Source organism: Canis lupus, chromosome 3, assembly GCF_048164855.1.
Source record: "Canis lupus baileyi chromosome 3, mCanLup2.hap1, whole genome shotgun sequence".
In the NCBI taxonomy this organism is placed as follows: Eukaryota; Metazoa; Chordata; class Mammalia; order Carnivora; family Canidae; genus Canis; species Canis lupus.
Window position 1 is genome coordinate 82,817,540 of NC_132840.1, and position 14,940 is coordinate 82,832,479.

General features: G+C 34.7%; 1 long non-coding RNA gene and 1 other non-coding gene across 2 annotated transcripts; one reads left to right on the plus strand and one right to left on the minus strand.

Moving 5' to 3' along the window:
- Nucleotides 1–4,455: 4,455 nt before the first annotated feature.
- On the minus strand, nt 4,456–14,705 carry LOC140625630 (uncharacterized). Its single transcript, XR_012024976.1, has 3 exons — nt 14,598–14,705; nt 8,335–8,390; nt 4,456–4,547 (listed from the first exon to the last, which is right to left on the minus strand). It is a non-coding gene; the product is annotated as an uncharacterized lncRNA (long non-coding RNA).
- On the plus strand, nt 9,846–9,949 carry LOC140631293 (U6 spliceosomal RNA). The gene has a single exon (XR_012028937.1). It is a non-coding gene; the product is annotated as a U6 spliceosomal RNA (small nuclear RNA).
- Nucleotides 14,706–14,940: the final 235 nt, after the last annotated feature.

The window sequence follows — 14,940 nt, forward strand, 5'->3', positions numbered from 1 at the left end:
GAGACAAACAGAGAGAAAGGTGCCATAAAGAGAGGGGGAGAAACTTTTCATTTACTTTCTGGAACTTAAGGCTAAATTCCACACTCCATTTTTTTATTTCAAATTTAATATATGTTTTATTTTTTCTGTAGTGTTAGGGAGGTATAATTGACAAATAAAACTGTATATTTATAAGATATAAAATGCGACATTTTAATATATGTATCTATCATGAAATGATCACCACAGAAAGCTAATTAACAAATCTTTTATCTAACAGTTACTTTTTTTTTCTAGTGGGGTGAAAGCATTTAAAATCTACTCTTTCACCAAATTTTAAGTATGCAATACATTATTTTTTTTGCAATACATTATTAACCATAGTCACCACTGCATACATTAATTCCCTAGAACTTACTCATAACCAAAAGTTTATATCTTTCGACCAATTTCTTCCCATTTCCCCCAACTCTCAGCTCATGGTAAACAGTGTTTTACTGTTTGTGATTTTGACTTTTTTATTTTTTTTTTAATTTTTATTTATGATAGTCACAGAGAGAGAGGCAGAGACACAGGCAGAGGGAGAAGCAGGCTCCATGCACCGGGAGCCCAATGTGGGATTCGATCCCGGGTCTCCAGGATCGCGCCCTGGGCCAAAGGCAGGCGCCAAACCGCTGCGCCACCCAGGGATCCCGATTTTGACTTTTTTAGATTCTAAATATGAAGGAGATCATGGAGTACTTATCTTTCTTTGGTTAATTTCATTTAGCATAATGCCTTCCAGCTTCATGCATTTTTTTTTTTTTTTTGCAAATGACAGGATTCATTCTCTACTTTTTTTGTGGCTGAATAGTATCTCATTGAGCATATGTACCACCTTTTCTTTATCTCTTCATCCATTGGTGAGCTCAGGCTGCTTCCATACCTTGGCTATTGTGAATAATGCTGCAAAGAGCACAGGGAGTGCAAATATCACTTTGGTAGCCTGATTTCATTTCCTGTGGATAGATATAATCAATAGTGGCTTTGCTGGATCATATGGTAAATTCCATTTTCAACTTCTTGAGGACTCTCCATGCTATTTTCCATAGTAGCTATACCAGCTTACATTCCACCAACAGTGTACAAGGGTTCTCTTTTCTTCACATCCTCACCAACACTTACTATACTTTGACTTTTTGAAAACAGCCATCCTAACAGGTGTATGGTGCTATCTCATTGTGATTTTTATTTGCCTTTCCTTGGTGATTAATAATGTTGAGTACCTTTTCATATACAGTTGGTCATTCGTATGTCTTTTTTGGAAAAAAAATATCTATTAGATCTAGTGTTAAATTAGGTTTTTGAGGTTTGTTCGTTTGCTATTAAGTTATAGGAGTTTCTTGAATATAATAGATTTTAACTATTTATCAGATATATTACAAAGTCTACTGGTCATCAGAGCCAGGTGATTAAGGAAGTGCCCTCTGGGTGGCAGCCCCAAAAGCTGGGATGCCCATATGTATGTATGCATTTGTTCCAGGTAGATATTGGTGAATTGGAGCAGGTTACAGGGAGATTGGGGAGATGGTGTCTGCTAGATTCCCCGGTCTGCAGGGTGGAGAGCAGTTTGTCCCTAGATGAGTCAAAATTCAGAGCCTGACCCTCAGGCTGCAGCTTATTCTTTTCCTCTTTAATATTTTTACTTATTTGTGAGAGAGAGAGAGAGAGAGAGAGAGAGAGAGAGAGAGAGAGAGAGAAAGAAGCAGAGGCCCAGGCAGAGAGAGAAGAGGCTTCCCTTGGGGAGTCCGATGCGGGACTTGATCCCAGGATCCTGGAATCACGACCTGAGCTGAAGGTAGAAGCTCAACCTCTGAGCCACCCAGGTGCCCCAGGCTGCAGCTTTTAAAATACTCAATAGGAAATATTGGGACATGAGTATTTTTGTCTGCTCCCTCTTCATTGAGCCCTGAGCTCTAGCCATGAGAGTCTTCAGGGACTCGTTAAAAACAGTTTCTTTGTGGGACGCCTGGGTGGCTCAGTCAGTGAAGCATCTGACTCTTAATTTTAGCTCAGGTCATGATCTCAGGGTGGTGAGATTGAGTCCTGCATCAGGCTTCCAGCTCCTCACTGGGCCTGGAGACTGCTTAAGATTTTCTCTCTCCCTCTCCCGCTGCCCCTCATCCACCTCTAAGAAAAACAAATTAAAAAAAAAAAAAAAAAACTGTTTCTTTGCTTGCTAATCTTGGGGATCTTGAGAACCCAAGAGGTACTGGCTTTCAGAGCTATGTGTTTTAGGAATCAATCCTCAAACATAGAGGACTTTGCTTTCCTTCATTTTTTTTTAAATTTTTTATTTATTTATGATAGGCACACAGTGAGAGAGAGAGAGAGAGAGGCAGAGACATAGTCAGAGGGAGAAGCAGGCCTCATGCAGGGAGCCTGATGTGGGACTTGATCCCCGGACTCCGGGATCACACCCTGGGCCGAAGGCAGACACTAAACAGCTGAGCAACCCAGGGATCCGGGACTTTGCTTTCAACCCTACCTCTTTGACAAGAACCATTTCACATATTGTGTCTATTAATTACAACATATGACTTTCAGTACAAAATTCATAGTAGTGCTTAGTATCCTTTTGGTTGTAAATAATAGGAAATCTCCCCCAAACTGGCTTATGTATAAAGCAAGTTTATTGTTCAAATTAGTATAATCCAAAAATAGCACTGGATTACATTATGCAAAAGATAAGGCAGATTGACAGTCTTTTACTTTGTATTTTAGGGGTTTTGCACTTGGAACAGTCTTCTTGGAGATATGTAAATATCTCAACTTCTTCATTTTCTTCTTTTTTGTCAAAGGTTACTTTTTCAGTGGGACCTTACCTAAGCACAAACATTTCCTGTTATTTTTTTAATTCGAGTTTTGGTATAATCCATAGATCATAAATTTGCCCTTTTTAAGATAATTAAATAATTTTTGTTATATTCACAAGTAGATGCAGCATCACCACGATCTATTTTGAATATTTCATTACTTCAAAAAAGAAGTTCTGTGCCCTCTAAATATCACTCTCTTAATCTGCCTTTCCCCCACTCCAGCCTGAAGCAACTGTGAATTTACTTTCTGAGTCTACAGATTTCCCTGCTCATAAGAATGAGATCGTATAGTGCGTGGTCCTTTGTGACTGGCTTTTTGCACTTAGCATAATGTATTCAAGTTTCATTTTTATTCTAGTCATCCTAGGGGTAACTCCTTGTGGTTTTGATTTGCATTTTTCTGATAACTAATGATACTGAACATCTTTTTTATGTGTTTATTGCATATGCTTATTGATCACTTGTGTATCTTAGGAGAAATGACTACTTAGATTCTTTATCCATGTTTTAATTGAGTTAACTGTCTTCTTAGTATCATTAGAGATTTCTATATTTTTAGATACAAGGCATATGATCTATGCCTTGTATCTAAATCAGGCATATGATCTGCAAATATTTTCTCCCATCCTGCATATTGTCTTTCTATTTTCTGGGTGGTGCCCTTTGAGGTGTAAATCTGGTTTTGATCAAGTCCAATTAATCTATTTTTGCTGTTGTTGTTGTTGCCTATGCTTATGGTGTCATACTTGAGAAATTTTTGCAAATTCAAGGTCATGAAGATTTATCCCTAAGCTTTCTTCCAGGAGTTGTATAAAAGTTTTTGCTCTTATGCTTAATAATGTGAATAACACATAATATGTAATTTTTATTATGATTTTCTATATAGTGTAAATAAGGGTCCAACTGCATTCTTTTGCTTGTGCTTATCCAGTTATCCCAGGACCATTTGTTGAAAACACTATTCATTCAATATTGAACAGTATTTCTATCTTTATTGAAAATCTTTATTGAATCAATCAATCAATCAATTTCTATCTTGATTGAAAATCAATCAATCAATCAAATCAACCATAGATATGTGGTTTTGTATCTGGACTCCCAGTTTTATACACACACACACACACACACACACACACACACACACACACCCTTCTTCCAGTACCACACTGTCTGGATTACTGTTGATCTATATGAATTTTGATCAGGATATGTGAGTCTTCTCAATTTATTTTCCTTTTTCATAATTGTTTTGGATTTTTTGCATCCTTGTAATTCAGCATAGATTTTAGAATCAGCTTGTCAATTTCTACAAAGAAGTGAGCTGGGATTATTGTAATTGTGTTAAATCTGAAAATCAGTTTAAGGAGTATTGTCATCATAGCAACATTAAGACTTCCAACATATGAGCGTGAGATGTCTTTGTATTTATTTAGATGTCTTTAACTTCTTTAAACAATATATTATAGTTTTCCAGAATATAAATTTAATACTTTTTTTATTAAATTTATTCCTAAGTATTTTATTCATTTTGATGCTAATGTTAATGGAATCAATTTCTTCATTTATTTAATCTTCTTGTTCAAAGCAAGTACATAACAAAGCAATTGATTTTTGTATACTGACCTTATAACCTGCAACCCTGCTGAACACATCCATTAATTCTAATATTTGGTGGATTCCTAAGATTTTCCATACAAAATATCAGGCCATCTGTGAATAGAAATAGTTTTATTTATTTTAAAATTTGAAATAATTATTTATTTTTCTTGCCTAATTTCTCTGGTTGGAACTTGTCTTGTTCCCATTCTGAAGGATAAATCAACCAGTCTTTCAACATTAAATGTTTGCTGTGGGTTTTTTATTGATGCTCTTTAGCAGGTTGAGGAAGATTTCCCATATTCTTACTTCCTTTACTGTTTTTTATCATGAAAGAGCTTTAGATTTTGTCAAATATTTTTCTGCATCTACTGAGATGATAATGTGAATTCTGTTTCTTGTTCGATTAATAAGAAATATTACATGAATAGATTTTTCAGATGAAAATCAATTTGCATCACAAAGATAAATCCCATTTGGTCAGGGTGAATAATTCTTTTTATATGATGCTGGATTAAGTTTACAAATATTTTGTTTAGAATGTTTGCCTCCATATTCATAAGAGATATTGTTCTGTAGTTTTGTTTTCTTGTGATGTCTTTGGTTTTGTTATAAGAATAATAGAATAAGTTGCAAAATCTTTCCATGTCTTTGATCTTTTGGAAGTGTTTGTAAAGAATTGGAATTAATTCTTCTTTTAAAGTTTGGTAGAATTAATGGCAAAGCTATCTATAATAGGTCTTTATTTGTGGGCAGTTTTTGTTTTGTTTTGTCTCATCTCTTCCCTTGTTATACGTCTATTCAGATTGTTTATTTTTTCTTGAGTTGGTTTTGGTAGTTTTTGTCTTTATAAGAAGTTGTCTATTTCATCCAATTTATCTAATATATTGGTATACAATCATTTATAATATTTTTGTAATCCTTTTAATTTTTCTTAGGTTAGTAGTTATGTCTCCCTTCATTTCCAATTTTAATAATTTGAATCTTTTCGTTTTTTTAGGTCAAATTAAGTAAACTTTTGTCAATTTTGTTGACCTTTTAAAAAAAACAGCCTTTGATTTTATTGATTTTCCCCATCATTTTTCAGTTCTTTTTAAAAATTAATTTTTCGGGGGGTGGGAGTGAATGGGTGACGGGCACTGGGGGTTATTCTGTATGTTAGTAAATTGAACACCAATAAAAAAAATTTTTTAAAAATTAATTTTTGCTTTAATCTTTATTTTTCCTTCTTTCTCTTGCTTTATATTTAGTTTGCTATTCTATATGAAAGGTTAGATTATTGACTTGAGATCCTTCATCAGTTTCAATATAATCATTTACAGGCATAACTGCTGCTTTATTTTGCATTTAGTGAATATTTTCTAATGTAGTATTTTAATTCAATTAATGATCTTTTTTAATAGATTTTTGTATTTTCTTTAGTGGTTGTTCTAAAGTCTACTATATATGTCTTAAATTGTGAAAATCATCTTAAAATATATACCAACTTAATTCTAGTAATATGCTGATATATTATACCTATATATCTATTGTCCCTTCTTCCTTTTTGTTACATTATATATATTCCATCTATTAATATTACAAACCCAGCAATTGTTATACATTGTTATAATCACTACCATCTGTCATCATTTCCTAGTCTATTACAATTTTTCTCCTAGACGCTTCCTTTGTATTATTATTGGCAAATACACTGCACATATTTTACATTTCTTAGCCTGATTTTTTTTTAAGATTTATTTATTCAGAGAGAGAGAAAGAGAGACAGAGACATAGGAAGAGGGAGAAGCAGGCTCCATGCAGGGAGCCTGACCTGGGACTCGATTCTGGGTCTCCAGGATCACACCCTGGACTGCAGGTGGCACTAAACCGCTCCACCACCAGGGCTGCCCTATATTACATTTCTATGTAATGTATACATACATTGCATGTACATAGACATATAGACATGTACATGCATAGACATGTATATTACATGCACATAGACATAAAGTCCATGTATATGTTATAAGCCTAAGAATATATTATATACATATGTTATACAATTGCATTTCCAATCAGTTTAGAGAAAAAGAGTATTTTTAGTGTTTTTATAATTACATGGATGCTTTCAATTTTCTGTTTACTGCTGCTTTTGTTTATTTCTGTGCATTTGAATTACCATAGGGGGTCACTTGCTTTCAGCTGAAAGAAATTAACCTTTAGTATTTGTTGTAAGGTAGATCTGTTAGCATCAAGTTCTCTCAGTCTTTCTTATATGGAAAGTGTTTATTTCTCCTTCATTTTTAACAATAGTTTTGCGGCTTATAGAATTCTTCATTTATAACTTTTTTCTTTGAGTGCTTTAAATATTCTATCCCACTGTTCTTTCTCCATTGTTTTAGCTGAGAAGTTAGCTATTAATCTTGAGATTCCCTCATAAGTATTTTTTTCCTTGCTACTTTCAAAATATTCGCCTTATCTTTGACTCAGAACTTTTTTTTTAAAGATTTATTTATATATTCATGATAGACAGAGAGGGAGGGAGAGAGAGAGAAGCAGGCTCCATGCCAGGAACCCAACTCGGGACTCGATCCCGGGTCTCCAGGACCCTGTCCTGGCCCAAAGGCAGGGGCTAAACCATTGAGTCACCCAGGGATCCCTGAACTTTTTTTTAAAAAATTATGATGTATATGGTTATGGATCTTGACTTCATTTTTGCTTCCTGGGTGTGATATAAATGTTTTTAAATAAATTTAGGGAGTTTTCAGCTATCAGTTTTTCAAGTATTTTTAATTCTCTCTCTCTCTCTCTCTCTCTCTCTCTCTCTCTGCTAGCCTTCTGGAACTCCCATTATGTGTATGTTGATGTACTTAATAGTGTCCCCCAAGTCTATAACGTTTTGAGGCTCATTTTTCTTCATTCCTCTGTTGCTCATTGTTCTTCAGCTCTCATAATCTCTATCAATCTATCTTTAAGTTTGCTAATTCTTTCTTCTGCCAGTTTAAATCTACCATTCAGCCCCTCTAATAATTTTTTTTTTAGTTCAGTTACCATGCTTTTAAACTCCAGAGTTTCTATTTGGTGCTTTAATAATTTCTATTTCTTAATTGATATTATTTATTTGATGAGGCATTTTCTTTTAGCTTCCTTAAATTCTTTAATTTTGCTTTCCCCTAGTTCTGTGAACACATTTATAATTGCTACTTTAAAACTTTTCCTGTTAAATCTAATATCTAAAAAAAAAAAACCTAATATCTGATGGCTCATAAATTTCTATTGCCTGCTTTTATTGTGATGTTTGGGTCATATTTTATTATTTCTTTGCACATCTCATGATTTTTTTGTTAGAAAATATTTTAGATGATTTATTGTACCAACTTTGAATTCTCCCTTCCTCAAGTTTGTTTCTGTTTAGTTCCTGCCTGAATTATTTCAGTGAGGTTTACTCCCTCATCCCCACAGTGTTAAGACTCTGATATTGTGTCTCAGTGAGGTACATTTTTGGTTACTCTCATAGTCACTGTGGGATGACAGTGGTACTGCTAGGTTTCTCTTAAACTCTTTCCCTGCCCAAACTGTGCCATTAAACATCACCAATTGCCTACTAATTCTACTGTTTTCAACATTTCCCTAGGATATATATTGTTCTTTAAATTAACCCAAATAAATTGTGACTCCTCTGAAGGAATATTTTTTGAGGTGATATTTGTTCTGACTCCAGCTGTCTTATTCACAATTTCTCTCATGTAAACTAGCCATACTATAGTCTAAACTCAATCTTCATTAGATTCATGAATCTCCTTCCAATTTTCTTTTGCCACAGTTGTCACTGTTCTTGAAGGTGTCAGTAGAATTACACTGTTCTATGTTGTGTTGCAAATGCAATCAATTCCTTTAGGGAAAAAAAATCAAGAAGTACCTGTTTTATGGCTTGATTCTTCTTCTAGACAAAATCTCTGAGCCGAGGTTCTGGACCTGGGGGTAAAGATTATGGCAGTCATTTCTCTGGGTGACATTCTCACTCTAGGCTCTGAATAGTTAGTGGAGAGAGGTTAGTAGCCTGTTGGTATTCTCATCTTGCCTCCCCTGGCAAGCCTCCACTGACTCAAAAATGGGAAGGACCATCTGGGCCCCAATATTGTCATTATGCCATGCCCAGTGTTGAACCTCCATTCTATGAGTGGGGATTCAGCGGAAGAAAGGAGCCCTGCTCTCATTTACACTCCCCAAGGACCCAGCCTCAACAACAGGTAGTTAGCAGCAGGATGAGAAATGCTGATGTTGTCCTTCTTCAGGGAATGAAGCCCTCTGGCTGGGAGCTGGGTAAATAAGGAATGGTGCATTATTGGCTGCAATAATCTGGAGTGGAGTCTCTGCCTTACTGGTAGGCAGGTGGGAGAGGAGTAGTCTTGGTTCAAAGTAACAGATGCTTGCCTTTCTTAAAGTATTTCCTTAGATTTTCTTAAATAAATGTGTTTTTTTATTTCTTTTTTTTTCTTTTTTTCCTTTATTTCTTTCAGAATAAATAACAGAAGCCTTAAATGGTTAGTTTTTATAATTTTCACAATTTTCACTGAGTTATGGAATAGTGGAACTCCTGATGTGGGGCTGGAAATCAAATTTCATTTTATTATCTTATCTCATTAATTTTACCTACCACTATTATATTATTTATAAACATATATATATACATATATTTAGCACCTAAATATGCTACATATGTTCTAATATTTCGAATAGTATAATTTATTTTGCTTATTATGTGTCTATCACCCTCAGACACCAAAATATAAGCTCCATGAGCCTCAAATTAAAAACCTAGTCTCAGAAAATTTTCTGAGACTCAAGAGGCTTGCATCCATGAAACAAAAACAGAATACAATAAAACAAGAAATATTGAAGAATAATAAAAAGCTCTTAAAAATTCAATACACAAAATCAAAACTTAAAATTATCTTGAAAACATTAGTTCAAAAAGATATATGCCCTCCAGTGTTTATTTCAACAGTATTTATAATAGCCAAGATATGGAAACAACCCAAGTGTCCATCAGTAGATGAATGGATAGGGGGCACCTGGATGGCTCAGTGGTTCAGTGTCTGTCTTTGGTTAAGGTCATGATCCTGGGGTGTCTGGGTGACTCAGTCAGTTAAGCATCTGACTTTTGATTTCAGTTCAAGTCATAATCTCATGGTCATGAGATCAAGCACCATATACAGCTCCATGCTGGGCATGGAGCCTGCTTAAGATTCTCTTTTTCTGCTCCTTCCCCTGATCCCTTAGAAAGAAGGAAAGAAAAAGAAAAAGAAAGAAGAAAGAAAAAAAGAAAGAAAGAAAGAAAGAAAGAAGAAAGAAAGAAAGAAAGAAAGAAAGAAAGAAAGAAAGAAAGAAAGAAAGAAAGAAAGAAAGGTATCCAAACCAATGTACATCATGCTCACTTGGGCAGCACATACACTAAAATTGGAATGACACAGAGATTAGCATGACCCCTGCATGAGGATGACATACAAACCAATGTACACCATCATAAAACTTCATTTTATCAAGGATAAAAAGAAGTTCTAAAATCTATACAATGGAATATTACTCAGCTATTAGAAATGACAAATACCCACCATTTGCTTCAACGTGGATGGAACTGGAGGGTATTATGCTGAGTGAAGTAAGTCAGTCGGAGAAGGACAAACATTATATGTTCTCAGTCATTTGGGGAATATAAATAATAGTGAAAGGGAATATAAGGGAAGGGAGAAGAAATGTGTGGGAAATATCAGAAAGGGAGACAGAACGTAAAGACTGCTAACTCTGGGAAACGAACTAGGGGTGGTAGAAGGGGAGGAGGGCGGGGGGTGGGAGTGAATGGGTGACGGGCACTTGGGGTTATTCTGTATGTTAGTAAATTGAACACCAATAAAAAATTAAAAAAATAAAATAAAACTTACAGAGAGAGGAAATATATGCAGAAAAATATTCACAGCCTTAAATCACAAATGAAATATCATCAGGCTTCTCAATAGCACTATTGGAAGTTGAATGGCATTAGAACAGGCCTTCAAGATTTTGAGTGAAATTGGTTTTAGACTAAAATTCTATAACTACTAACCTAACACATGTGAGGGGAAAAGAACAATATCTTCACATATAAATAAATCTAAAAACAAATGAGTGAACTAACTAAAAATTTCCATTCCTACTTTTTTGGAAAGGTTTCTGGAAATGTGTCCCAACAAAACAAAAAATTATATTAAGAAAGTGAATGAATGTGTTCATCTGATAAAAAAGAACAGTAAGAGAGAGTCCAAAAATGATAAAAATCACACTGGTGCAGTTAAGCGTCTGACTCTTGGTTTCTGCTTAGGTCCTGATCTCAGGATCATGAGATCAAGCCCCAAGTCAGTCTCCATGCTCAGCAGGGAGTTTGCTTGAGATTCTCCTGCCATTTACACACACACACACAAACACTCTCAAATAAATAAATGATAAATAAATAAATAATCTTAAAAACAAAAACATGTTATCAGGATGACAGCTGTGCAATGAGAAAAAAACAGTCTAAATTGTAAAAGGAGGATTGTAGTTTCTCTGAGGGAAGTCTTTAGGAGGAAATTGGAGTTGCAACATTTTCAGGTAAGATTGACCATGTGGAAAGTTTTATAAAATTATGATAAACAGAAAAAGAAAAGCATAAGTATATGCATCTGATAGACTATTATTGAAAATACACAAAGAACTCTGAAAACTCAATAAAGAAAACAAACAATGAAAAAGTGGGCTGAAGATCTTAAAAGACATATCAAAAGAGAAAATATACAGATGGCAAATAAGCATATGAAACGGTGCTCCATAGTATATGTCATCAGGGAAATGCAAATTAAAACAACAATTAGATACCACTGCACACCTATTAGAAGGAACAAAAATCAGAAAATTGACAGCATCACATGCTGTTGAGAAAGTAGAGCAGCAGGAGTTCTAATTCATTGCTGGTGAAAATGCAAAATGAAACTGCTACTAGGAGGAAACTTTGGAAGTTTGCTACAAAATTAAACATATTCTTACCATATGATCCAGCAATTGCTTTCTTGATATTTACCCAAAGGTGTTGGAAACTTATGTCACAATAAAGACAAAACAAAATGAAACCTGCACACATATAGCAGCTTTATTCATAATTGTCAAAACTTGGATGTCCTTGAGTAGGTGAGTGGATAAATACATTCTGGTATGTGCAGACAGTATTCTATTCAGAGCTTGGATGAAATGAGCTATGGAGCCATGAAGAAACATGGAAGAAACTTAAAAGCTTATTACTAAGTGAAAGAAGTCAATCTGAGAAAGCTGCATGCTGTATGATTCCAACCCTGACATTTCTGGAAAAGGCAAAACCATGGAGACAGGAAGAAGATCAGAAATTGCCAAAGGTTGGGGTGGTGGGAAGGTACGATTATGTAGAGCACAGAGGGTTTTTAGTATGATACCATGCAGGACACGCGTCATCATACCTTTATCCAAACCCATAGAATGTCTAACACCATGAATAAACTGTGATGTAAACTACGGACCTAGAGTGATTATGATGTGCCAATCAAAGCAGTTTAATCAACTGTAAATAAGGTACCATTCTGGTGGGGGATATTAATAATGGGAAGGGTTATTCATGAGTTGGGGCAAGAAGTATATGGAAACTCCTAGCACATTCCTCTCAGTTTTGATGTGAAACTAAAACTTCTCTTAAAACAAAGTCTTAATAATCTGCTAATTGTTAACTAGACAATAATATTAGAAAAAATGTCACTAATTTGGTCATTCTAAAAACTTTTTTTTAAGATTTTATTTATTTATTCTTGAGGGACACAGAGAGAGAGAGAGAGAGAGAGGCAGAGACACAGGCAGAGAGAGAAGCAGGCCCCATGCAGGAAGCCTGATGTGGGACTTGATCCCCGGGACTCCAGGACCACGCTCCAGGCCGAAGGCACGTGCTAAACCACTGAGCCACCCAGGGATCCCCCTAAAAACTTAAGAAAGTCTTAAAAACAGTCTGAATCTGAACATAACTAATCTCTCTGGATTTGTGGATGAATGCAATATATTTTGCTTTAAAAACTTAGACACTAAAAAAATAAAAATAAAAAAATAATAAAAACTTAGACACTTAGGGAAGTGTGTATTGTTTTCAAAAGAAAAATGACTTGCAAAACAGTCAATAACCCAGCCTCCCCCACTCTTTCACCCACTTCTCTAAGCTCTAGCCATGCATAACTTGCCTCCATTTCTCAAACATGTCATGATCTCTCATTCTTTGGACTTCACACATACCGTTTAAACTTGTCTGTAGTGTTTATGTCACTCCTCCTCCATATGTTCCCATCATTTGTACTTGAATAGCTGCTACTTATTCTTGAGATCTTGGCTTAGAGATCTCTTTCTCCCTGAGATGTCTGTTGTATGCTTCCATAATAACTTATCTTAATCATTTATTCTTAGATAATTATTCTTTGATTTTCTGTCCTCTCCATTAAAATCTTAGACTGATAAGTGTACAGTTTTTCACACATTGCCTGGCACATAGTAGGTGGTCAGTAAGTAGTTACTAAGTATATGAATAAGTCTGTGAATGAGACATAGCACATTTTTTGCACTAGGAGGTTAGCCAATGAACTGAGGATTTGGTTAATAAGTATTTATTATATACCAATAATTTGCAAAGCCTGGCAATATAATGGCTAAAAAAATAATTTTCAAAAGCTTTCTTTTTTCTTCAAGAAGTTTTTATTATAATGGTGGGGGTGGAGAATATAAATTATTCTTAAAGATTTAAAAATTCAAGTGTAATTTGAGTCAGGACCAGCTACTTCAAGGTTCTATATTTTCCATTTCTTTTCTTTTCTTATTTCTTTTTTTTTTTTTTTTTTTTTTTTTTTTTTTAGAGAGAGAGTAGGAAGAAGTAAGGGGCAGAGGGAGAAAGAGAATCTTGAGCAGGCTCCACACTCAGCATGGAGCTTAACACAGGGATCAATCTCACAACACTGAGATCCTGATCTCAGCTGATATCCAGAGTCAGATGCTTAACTGACTGAACTATCAGGTGCCCCAAATGTCCTTTATCAATAGCAGCAGCATCCTAAATATGAGACCCTATACAGTTGTCTTAAATTAGGATAGTAGAACTACTCTGAAATTAATATGTAAATTTATTTAGGATAAATGACTTAGCATCTGTGCATTCCATTGGAAGATAAAAAGTCTACCCTAGTAGAAAATAAATAAATAGATATAAAGAGCCAACATCCTAGTAGAAATATTTAATATTTAAATGTTCCTTAAATTTTGAGAGTTATAAGAAAGGTCTGAAGCACCACAAAGCTGGCCTTCTGGGTAAGTTCCTTTGAAAAGATAAGCTGATACACAAACACCTTTTTGGCCTTTGTCTTTGTCAGAATAAACTTCCTTCCTAGACAGATGGCAGGTTACTAAATGTCAGCTTAGCTTTGAGGCAGATTAATTCATATGGTGTCAACGTAAATAGCTGTTGACTTGTGGAAACCCAAATAATTCCAAGACAAAACCCAAATATTTTATTATAGGCAATTTTGCTTTCAGATCATATTTCCTGTGTTATTTTTGCACTGTGTTTTTTTTTTGTTATTACTACCAGTATTTGCATGTAAACAGGATCTCTGTTGCTTAGCAATTCATTATTTCTGTTGTTTCTTTCTAAACTGAAATTGGTTTAGTTCTCTAGGAGGGAAGAGAGCTGTTTGACTTCTCTCTCATGTACAAAATGTATTCCATTTTCAGATTTGAACATAAGTCTGTTTCTGGAACAATTCACTCAAATGTTCTTCAGACTTACATTTGTATTCCAATTCTCACTAGAAAGGAGTTGAAAAGATCACTATGTTTGGTTACTTTTACTTTTTGCCTCATTTTATTTGTGATTACTCTTTCCTCTCCACTTTCTCTTTTGTTTCTCTACTGGATCCTCTTCCAAAAACTTCAGAAATCAGATTTGATATGAATGCCTGAAATTGAATTTAAAAAAAAAAAAAGGTCAAGAATGTTAGAACACTCCCTTAATGAAATGCTATAAGGTTAATTAAGGAGGAGAGATACTAACAAAGTCAATGTACCTATGCAAATCACCTTATAAGAAATTTAGTTTAAAAAAAAAAGGCTACATACCAACAATGAACTGAACGGAGGGGTGCAGAATCATGGGTAGCAGCATGTCAGACACTGATAACAATAGAATCAGGAAGGTTAAGGCCCAAGAAAACAAAACGGGCTTTTCAAGCTATATTTGGAACAGGAAGATGATGTGAAAGGTAACTAGTTGGGAGCCATAATATAATGTTATCATAAGCAGAAAAAAGGCAAAACTACATAAACAGCATTTTCTTCCAGAAGAATGATGCTTAAACTGAAAAAAAAAAAAAAAAAAGATACTTAAAAAACCATGGTAAGAAATTTAAATAAGAGAGAAAAGAACTGAGGAGCTTTGAGCCATTTTTAGTAGATTCGTGCC